Source organism: Rutidosis leptorrhynchoides, chromosome 2, assembly GCF_046630445.1.
Source record: "Rutidosis leptorrhynchoides isolate AG116_Rl617_1_P2 chromosome 2, CSIRO_AGI_Rlap_v1, whole genome shotgun sequence".
Lineage (NCBI taxonomy): Eukaryota > Viridiplantae > Streptophyta > Magnoliopsida > Asterales > Asteraceae > Rutidosis > Rutidosis leptorrhynchoides.
In genome coordinates this window covers 696,447,534-696,457,726 of record NC_092334.1, presented here as the reverse complement: position 1 = coordinate 696,457,726, position 10,193 = coordinate 696,447,534, and positions in this window count along the sequence as shown.

Here is a 10,193-nt window from a genome sequence, read left to right as displayed (position 1 = left end):
AGTGGAAGATTGAATCTCATAAAGACTCGATTGATCTATTTAGTTTCAAACGTACAAAAACGTTTTCAGTTTAAAAAGAACTTTATTATTAAAACGTATATAACTTTTATAAATATCTAGAACCACTTTTGACAACTCATTACTTAACTAGTATGATAAAGATAACGATATTTATATTTATATTTTATTTTATTAAATATATATAACGATTTAAATTAATATTATATATATTTATACGCGTATTATACGTACATAATTTTATACTTTTACTATACTTAAACTTTACCTTTACTTTATTTTTACTTTACTTTAACTTTAATAATTCATACTTTAATAATTCACTTTAATAATTCATACTTTAATAATTCATACTTTAATAATTCACTTTAATAATTCATACTTTAATAATTCACTTTAATAATTCAAAAATCTATTATAAATAGAATTCAATAGGTTTCATTATTTTATAGAAACTTGAAAATATTTTTTCTCTAAACTCTCTCAATCGATTTACATATATATATTTACTCCGTATTATTTCAAGATATTATTAGTATACATAAAATATTACGACGGAGTGCTGTCCGAGTGATTTCGAAATTGTTTTTCGAGTAGGATAGGATTAAGGAAATTATGGGTTATAGCTATGGAGGTGATTGAGTATGGTTCATGGGTATGCTCGTGAGGTCAATATAGTGTTTATCATTTTCGTTGCGTCTACTTACCTTTCCTGCAATATTGAATCTCAATATTGATACGTTCGTGAATCTGAGGCCAACCTTGCACTTGTTCAATGACGTTATATGTAGTTTTACTACGAAATACAGTATGGTGAGTTTCATTTACCTTTTTACCCTTTATATTTTTGGGACTGAGAATACATGCGCTTTTATAAATGTTTGACGAAATAGACACAAGTAATTGAAAATACATTCTATGGTTGAATTATCGAAATCGAATATGCCCCTTTTTAATAAAGTCTGGTAATCTAAGAATTAGGGAACAGACACCCTAATTGACGCGAATCCTAAAGATAGATCTATTGGGCCTAACAAACCCCATCCAAAGTACCGGATGCTTTAGTACTTCGAAATTTATATCATGTCCGAAGGAGGATCCCGGAATGATAGGGGATATTCTTATATGTATCTAGTTAATGTCGGTTACCAGGTGTTCACCATATGAATGATTATTTTTGTCTCTATGCATGGGACGTATATTTATGAGAACTAGAAATGAAATTCTTGTGGTCTATTAAAATGATGGAAATAAATGATTATGATAAACTAATGAACTCACCAACCTTTTGGTTGACACTTTAAAGCATGTTTATTCTCAGGTGTTAAAGAAATCTTCCGCTGTGCATTTGCTCATTTTAAAGATATTACTTGGAGTCTTTCATAGCATATTTCGAAGAACGTTGCATTCGAGTCATTGAGTTCATCAAAGATTATTATTAAATCAATTTATAGTTGGATAGTGGATATTATGAAATGGTATGCATGCCTGTCAATTTTCGATGTAAAGAAAGTTTGTCTTTTAAAAATGAATGCAATGTTTGTAAAATGTATCATATAGAGGTCAAATACCTCGCAATGTAATCAACTATTGTGAATCGTTTATAATGTATATGAACGGGTCCTTTCAAAGAATACATGCACTTTATTTTAAACGCAATGGATACAAGTACATACTAAATTCTACACCGAGTTTGCACCGAAAATCCCTTAGCTTTGGTAACTAGTAACTGCCAGTTATAAGAACTGGTGGGCACGAGTAGTTGTATATGGATCCATAGGGCTTGACATCCCCGTCTGTTCCAGGTATAGAAACCCTAGCCTGAACTATAAAATAAACGTATGCTATTTGAGTTTAGTACACGTTGGTTTGCATGTATTGTACATGTTGGTTGCATGTATGTTAAAACAGGGGTACTTATTATAACGTTAAAGTTTAGTTACCAGGGTGCTCAATCTTGTAGAATATTTTGATAAACGTTTCTGGATGAAACAACTGAAATCTTGTGATCCACCTTTATGTACAGATTATGCAAAACATTAAAACTATGAACTCACCAACCTTTGTGTTGACACTTGTTAGCATGTTTATTCTCAGGTTCCCTAGAAGTCTTCCGCTGTTTGCTTATATGTTAGACAAGCTATGTGCATGGAGTCTTACATGGCATATTTTTCAAGGAAATGTTGCATTCACCAAATCATCACTATGTATCTTATTTTGACTGCATTGTCAATAGAAGTACTATTATAAACTATTATATTACGGTGATTGTCTATATGTAGAAATCATCAGATGTCGAAAACCTTTGATTTAAATATTCATTTATGGTGTGCCTTTTCAAAAGAATGCAATATTTACAAAACGTATCATATAGAGGTCAAATACCTCGCAATGAAATCGATGAATGACGTGTTCGTCCATATGGATTTGGAGCGATCGTCACACTAACTAACTTATATTGTATTATACATGTATTCTAACATATATTATGTAATCTTGATAGACCATAGACACGTATACTATGTTTTGACATCTCATATCGACGTCATATATATATATTATTTGGAACAACCATAGACACTCTATATGCGGTAATGTTCGAGTTAACTATACAGGGTTGAGGTTGATTTCAAAATAATATATATACTTTGAGTTGTGATCGAGTCTAAGACTTGTATACACTGGGTCGTGGATTGATTCGATATAATAGATATTGATTTATTTCTGTACTACTAACTGTGGACAACTAACTGTGGACTACGAACGTTGGACTGTTAACTTAACAAAACTTAAATCGTTAAAATATAATAAAACATAGTGTGAATATATTTCGATCATACTTTGATATATATGTATATATTTTTTATAGGTTCGTGAATCGACCCGTGGCCAAGTCTTATTTTCGACGAGGGAAAAATCTGTGAAAGTGAGTTATAGTCCCACTTTTAAAATCTAATATTTTTGGGATGAGAATACATGCAGTTTTATAAATGTTTTACAAAATAGACACAAGTACTTGAAACTATATTCTATGATTGAATCATTATACCGGATATCACCCTTTCAGCTTGGTAGCCTAAGAATTAGGGAACAGACCCCCTAATTGACGCGAATCCTGAAGATAGATCTATGGGCCTAACAAACCCCATCCAAGTTATGGATGCTTTAGTACTTCGATTTTATATACAGATGAGTGTACCTGTATATTTGGGGATATTCTAGATGCATTTGTTAATGTCGATTACCAGGTGTTCATCATATGAATAATTTTTATGCAGATTGCATGTTGTTTATGAGAAATGGAAATATGAAATCTTGTGGTCTATTATTACGATTTGATAATTATATAGGTTAAACCTATAACTTACCAACATTTTTTGTTGACATTTTAAGCATGTTTATTCTCAGGTGATTATTAAGAGCTTTCGCTGTTGCATGCTAAATAAAGACAAGATTTGAGTCTGCATGCTTGTATAATATTGTTTAAAAACTGCATTCGAAGACTTAAGTTGATGTGTAATATTATTGTAAACCATTATGTAATGGTCGTGTGATAACGCTATATTTTAGATTATCATTATTTGATAATCGTCGAAATGTTTTTAAAAACCTTTATCGATAAAATAAAGGTTATGGTTGTTTTAAAAATCGAATGCAGTCTTTGAAAAACGTCTCATATAGAGGTCAAAACCTCGCAACGAAATCAATTAATATGAAACGTTTATAATCATTATGAACGGGACATTTCATACCTGAGAATAAACATGCTTTAAAAAGTCAACACGAGGTTGAGTGAGTTCATAAGTTTGTCATAAATAATGATTTCAGTAATAGATCACAAGATTTAATAAAAGACGATATATCATGTATATCAAAAGTATGCCATGAGCGTATAATGTCAAAACTAAACGATTTTAGCCCGAGACAATACATATGTAATTTTCGAGATCATTATTATACCACCAATTGACCTGAGGTCAACAGTGCGGGACGTTACTCCTAATAGTGCTATTTATAATAATTCCGTTTGCCTCTTCATTATCTAGCAATTAATGATATTACAAAGCAGGGTTTTACATGTTTCAAATGAACACAATAAAAGTACCCATGTTGGTCACATAATAGTTTGTACTTGTGTCTATAAGTTATCAAAATAGTACATGTATTCTCAGCCCAAAAATATAGATAAAAAAGGAGCAAATAAAACTCACGATACGATATTTCATAATAATTATGCGTATAACGGCACTGAACAAATGCAGAGTTGGCCTCCGATTCACGAACCTATATCAAATATTTATATTAACACATATACTTGTAATCGAACGGATTAATAATATATCTTGAATTATATATCTTGTGTATTTAATTTGCGTATAAATTTGAAATGATTAATATTTATATAATTACGTTAACATATATTTTTGATTAGTATTATATTAAAAATACCTAACTTGTTATACATGAATATTTATATTAGAATGGTTAATGTGATTAATACCTAATTTTATGTAATATTACTTATAAGTATATTTTTTTTATATACACAATATTTATTTGGTAAAATAATATTAGTAATAGTAAATAAAAGTTGTATTTGATTATAATGATAATATTAATAATAACAATACTGATGAGAATAATAATAATTTTAATGAAAATGATAATAATAATAATGGTAATAATTTTAGTAAAGAATATAATAATAAAATGATATTTTTATTAAAAAATATTAATTTAAATGATAAAATACTAATGTTAATAAAATGATAGATTTAAAAGTAATAATATTTTTAGTAATAATAATAATAGTAAAAATCTTAATATTAATTTTAAGGATGATGATAATTACAATAATAATATTTATTTTTATAATAATAATAATTCTAATAATTTTAATAATAATAAAAATGGTAATCTTTATAATAATTCTTGTATTAGTAATAATAATAATAATAATAATAATAATAATAATAATAATAATAATAATAATAATAATAATAATAATAATAATAAAAATAATAATAATAATAATAATAATATTAAAAATAATAATAATAATAATAATAATAATAATAATAATAATAATAATAATAATAATAATAATAATAATAATAATAATAATAATAATAATAATAATAATAATAATAATAGTGTTAATAATAATAATGATAATATTACTAATGTTAATAGTTTTAAAATCATGTTATTAATAATAATAATATTAAAAAATTTAGGAAATGAAAACTACCTCAAAATAAGCCTTTTCTAAAAAAATGTCCCAAGCCAGACTCGAACTCGAGACCTCCCGCTAACCCGACACGCCATTAAACCAACTGAGCTGGCTGTTCTTTCTGTTTTAATCCGTTCCTAATTATATTTAACATATTCATTTGTTTTCTCCTCCTTCTTCAAATTTTCAGTCGACCAGAGACCTTCACCAATCATCACTGTTTAATTTTAAGAATTTGAGAATGATGCAGAATTGTTCTAAGTGTGGGATAATTGGATATAAAAAAAAAAGACAGCAGCAGTAGGGCTCGACGAAAAACAAGAACACTTGAAATTTGATTTTAAAATATGGATCGCTTTAGATGATGATTACAACATGAAAAAGGTTGTAAAACTCTTTTAGAAACTATCTGTATCCTTAATTGAACTTAAAACATCAAATGAAAATCGAATTTCGCGATGAACAGACGGTTGACTTTTTAAAAATAAAACTTTAACTCTAAAATTACGACTCGATACAAAGAATTGGATTCTGAAACTTTTCAGGTTGTTTGAATAGATGATTCCTAACACTTATACATTTAAGGATTTTTAAAATTATTCGAATTCAAAATTTTTGAAAATTGATCAAGAACAGAGAGTTCGTGGGTTTTTTTATGGGTTTTCTGTTTGATTTGTAATTAGCAGAACCTTCAATTAGTATTTATATAGTGATTATGATGAATAATTTAAGCAAAACCTAATTCGATTACTGGTTCAGTGGAAATCAACGATGAAACCTCCAAACAGACATAAACCGAAAATAAAAATAATAAAAAAAATTAATGGAGATGTTGAACATAAAAAAATTTAAATCAGATAGTGACTGTAATTCATGATCCAGAAAGAAACAATAAAGAATTTAAACAGATTGAAAAATTAGGTATTTGTCTAATTCAACCTATATTTTTTTTTATCTGCACATATTTTTTTATTTTATTTATATTAATAATAAATATATTAATAATAATAATAATAACTATTATTATATTAATAATAATAATAATAATAATAATAATAATAATAATAATAATAATAATAATAATAATAATAATAGATAATAATAATTATTATTATAAAAATGATAACAATAATGTTATTAATGATATTAATAATAATAGATTTCATTATTTTTAATAATAATATTGATAATATTAATAATAATAATAATGCTTTTAATATTAATAATAATAATAATAATAATAATAATAATATTAATAATGATAATATTAGTAATAATATTTAACATTCAAATTTACTAGTGACAATAATATTTTTAATGATAGTATTAAGTTTAATAATTGTAACAAATTATATATATCAAGGTTTCTAATACTGATATTAATATTAATATTAATAAAAGTAATAATATAACATTTATCTTGTATACTTTACATATTTAATTATAACAAGTAAATCGTATTTATATTTCAAATTATTATATGTATATGTACATATTTATTTTCAATTATTTGTTCGTGAATCGTCGGAATTGGTCAAAGATAATTGAAACAGCTCAAAATTTTGTTTAAATTTTATCGAAAATTTCTGGGTTGTTATAATAATGTGCTAACGTGGCAGTGTGCTACACTTTCCCGACTTATGAATTGCTACTAAAATAATCAATGATATATAAAGGTCAAGAATACAAGAATATTACGGAGTAATATAGAAAAAATAGGGAAAAATAGTAGATACAATCAATCGCAAGTCTTCAAGAAAAGGAACTGCAAACAATGAACCGGAAACAAAAAAAAAACCACCTACTCCAAGCTATAATATATAAACACCTAATCAAATTAAACAAATACGTAGTAGTATTGTTATCTCTAATTCTATTAAACTAATTAATTTAAATGTCTTGCAACCACTGATTTGTATGTTTTGTAATGATTGGTCTAAAAGGGGACATAACAATCAGGGCCGGCCCAATAGGGTGTACATTGTGTACATTTGCACAGGGCCCAATAATATTAAAGGCCCAATATTAATACTCGAACAGTACTATTTTATAATTGTTATTAAAAAGCTCAATGCTAAACCCATAGAATCAGGCCCAACTTTCTTGAATTTCAAGTTTAACAAGGGTCATTCATCTTATACACTCTCTTGTTTCCCTCACCCACCGATGTGGGATGAAAAACCTGATAGATATTACACACTAATATGTCGATATAGTGACAGGAATATAAAATAAGGAAACAAGATGTGGGGCAATTTTCTGGTTTATTCACTTTCTTAAAACTGAGATATACAAGTGATTGAATGATGAAAAACAAACGTTGCCTCTAATCTATTTAAATAAACAAAATAACTGATAAAAAAAGGAAAATCTTGGATCACATCTCCACTTGCCCACGTCTTGCAATCTTGAAGTCATTGTACTCCCATGCTCCTTTTTACTCGGTCAACAAATGACTTGGTCCATAAATTGATCCAACAAAACCATTAACTAACACTGCAACATTTGGTAAGTTATTGATTGCTTGACGATTCATTCTTTTTAGAGTATACTTATAATTATAATTTATCTTTATTCCATACATGACTTGTTCTTGTTGATGTTTATTAGCTGGCTACTAAACGAAGCTCTAGATCCATGATTAATAACGTGCCAAAACAAACTGCGTTGGCTTTTAGAAAACGAACACTTGCGCGATGTCGCAAATTCGAAACTTATAATATACAGTATTTTTATATATAAGGGGCATTTTTTCTTCGACTCGCATAGAGCATCCAAAATCACAGGACCGGCCCTGATAACAATTACTCATTACTCATATTAATTTATTTATTGGCACTAATTAGTACGTATAAGCTAGGAAAAGATGGCCCCGCTAGGCAGCTTCGTGGAAGAAAAAATAAAATAGACGTCGTATAAAAAAGCGCAAAATTCTCCAAACGTCACTAATAATAGTAATTTGCGACTTCATTTTCTATGTCTGTTGTGTAGCTTCGTGGAAGAAAAAAAGAAATATGCGTCGTATAAATAATGCAAAATTTTCTAAATGTCACAAATGATGGTATTTGAGCCAATAAGATGACTTCATTTTCCATGTCGCTGTGCAGCTTCGTGGAAGAAAAAGGAATATGCACCCTATAAAAAAGATGCAAAAATCTCCAAATGTCATACTCCCGTAGTAATTTGAACCAATAAAATGACTTCATTTTTCATATATTGTTTAATATGTAGTTTTATATTGAAAATATTAACTTTGCAATTAATGAATAACTATAGTCTTTAGGGATTTTCATTTCTTTTATACGTAGTACGTAGTAATAATGAAGAGTGATTTTTACACATTAATTTTTGATCCATATATATTTTTTATCATAAAATTTACAATTAGATTTCTAAATTAATCTAGCAAGTTGAACTTACATAAAGCATAAGTATATAATAGTAAGTTAGTGTGTAATGACTAGAAAAAAATATATAAGAATCACGCCTCATAGTGTTACCTTTCTTTTTTCATTTTTCATCTCATTTTTTTGACAAAATTTTGCGAATAGTCCTTGTGGCTTGCACCATATTGCTCGGTTAATCAAAATATCGGGTTTTAATATGGATATAGTTCATGTAGTTTGCAAGAGGAGCAAAGACAATCTAATTCGCTAACATTGTTAATTAATTCCATTAAAACATAGTCATGTGCAAAACATGTAAGGCTATTATCGGTATTTTACGTAACTCCTTTTTCAAATGTTAACTTTTTCTCACTCTTCTTCTGAATATCAAAACCCATAAAAAGATATACTTCATAATACATGAAACCGTCAATTAAAATCAAAATATATTTTGACACCTTATCTAATATAATTATTATATCCATTCTAAAACATATTCGAGATCTCGTTTTGTTACCAAAAAATTCATTAATGACGAACTTGGACCAAATAATTGATACCTAAAATCTGAAATACCCATTATCAAATTGAACCAAAACACCAAATAAAAACTCAATTCTTGTTCGATAGCTACGAATTCTTGTTCATCTACTAAAGCATCAATAATTTCATCATCGTAAACATTTATGTACATGTTTAAACTCAAATCATAATTAGAAAAAAAGTTGAACTAGTAGCTTGCGGTTTATCTCGGATATCAATCAACCCTGATATGCGATTTTGATCAAATCTGTCGATTCAGACACAGTGGCGGCAGAACCAATCGTCGGGGTTTTGCTTCAATCGTTGGTTGTAATCAATTGGGGGTGGTACCAACTGGCGGTTGGTTGAAGTTAAGTTCGAAAATTGTGATATTGTGGCTTTTGGTTCAAATATGACGTGAAACTGAGGCTTTTGTTTTTTTGATCTGATGTTTTAAATATGGCGTGAAATCGTGGTGTTTGGTTCTCAGATCTCATGTTTTAGTTCGAAAGAGACGGAGTTCCAAAGTATGGAAGAGGATACATAGTTGGAATTCGCCGATGGTTATAAAGGAGACGACGAAAGATTGAAAGTGGCTTTTGGTTCTCAGACATGAAACCGCAGATTTAACATACGAAGGTAGGTGGATTTAACATTTGAAGGTTCGCGGTGACATTTTGATTTGGATTTAATTTTAGATTATATTATATATATATATATATATTTAGATTGAAATATTAAGTTTTAGAGTTTATGATTTTGAGATGAATGAAGGAACATTAAGATGGAGAATAAGGTGATTAAGAAGATGGGGATGAAGATGGAGATAAAAAAGAGAAGATATGTCAAATGATAAAAGTACCCTCACATGTTTGTCACATGACTAACTTTAACGGAAAAAATTTAACAATGTTGGTGGATTATACTATCATTGCTCTTCTTGCAAATTACATGAACTATTCACATAAAAAACTGATACTTGTGAAATATGATACAAACCCATGGACTAACCTTGCAATTTTGTCCATTCTTTT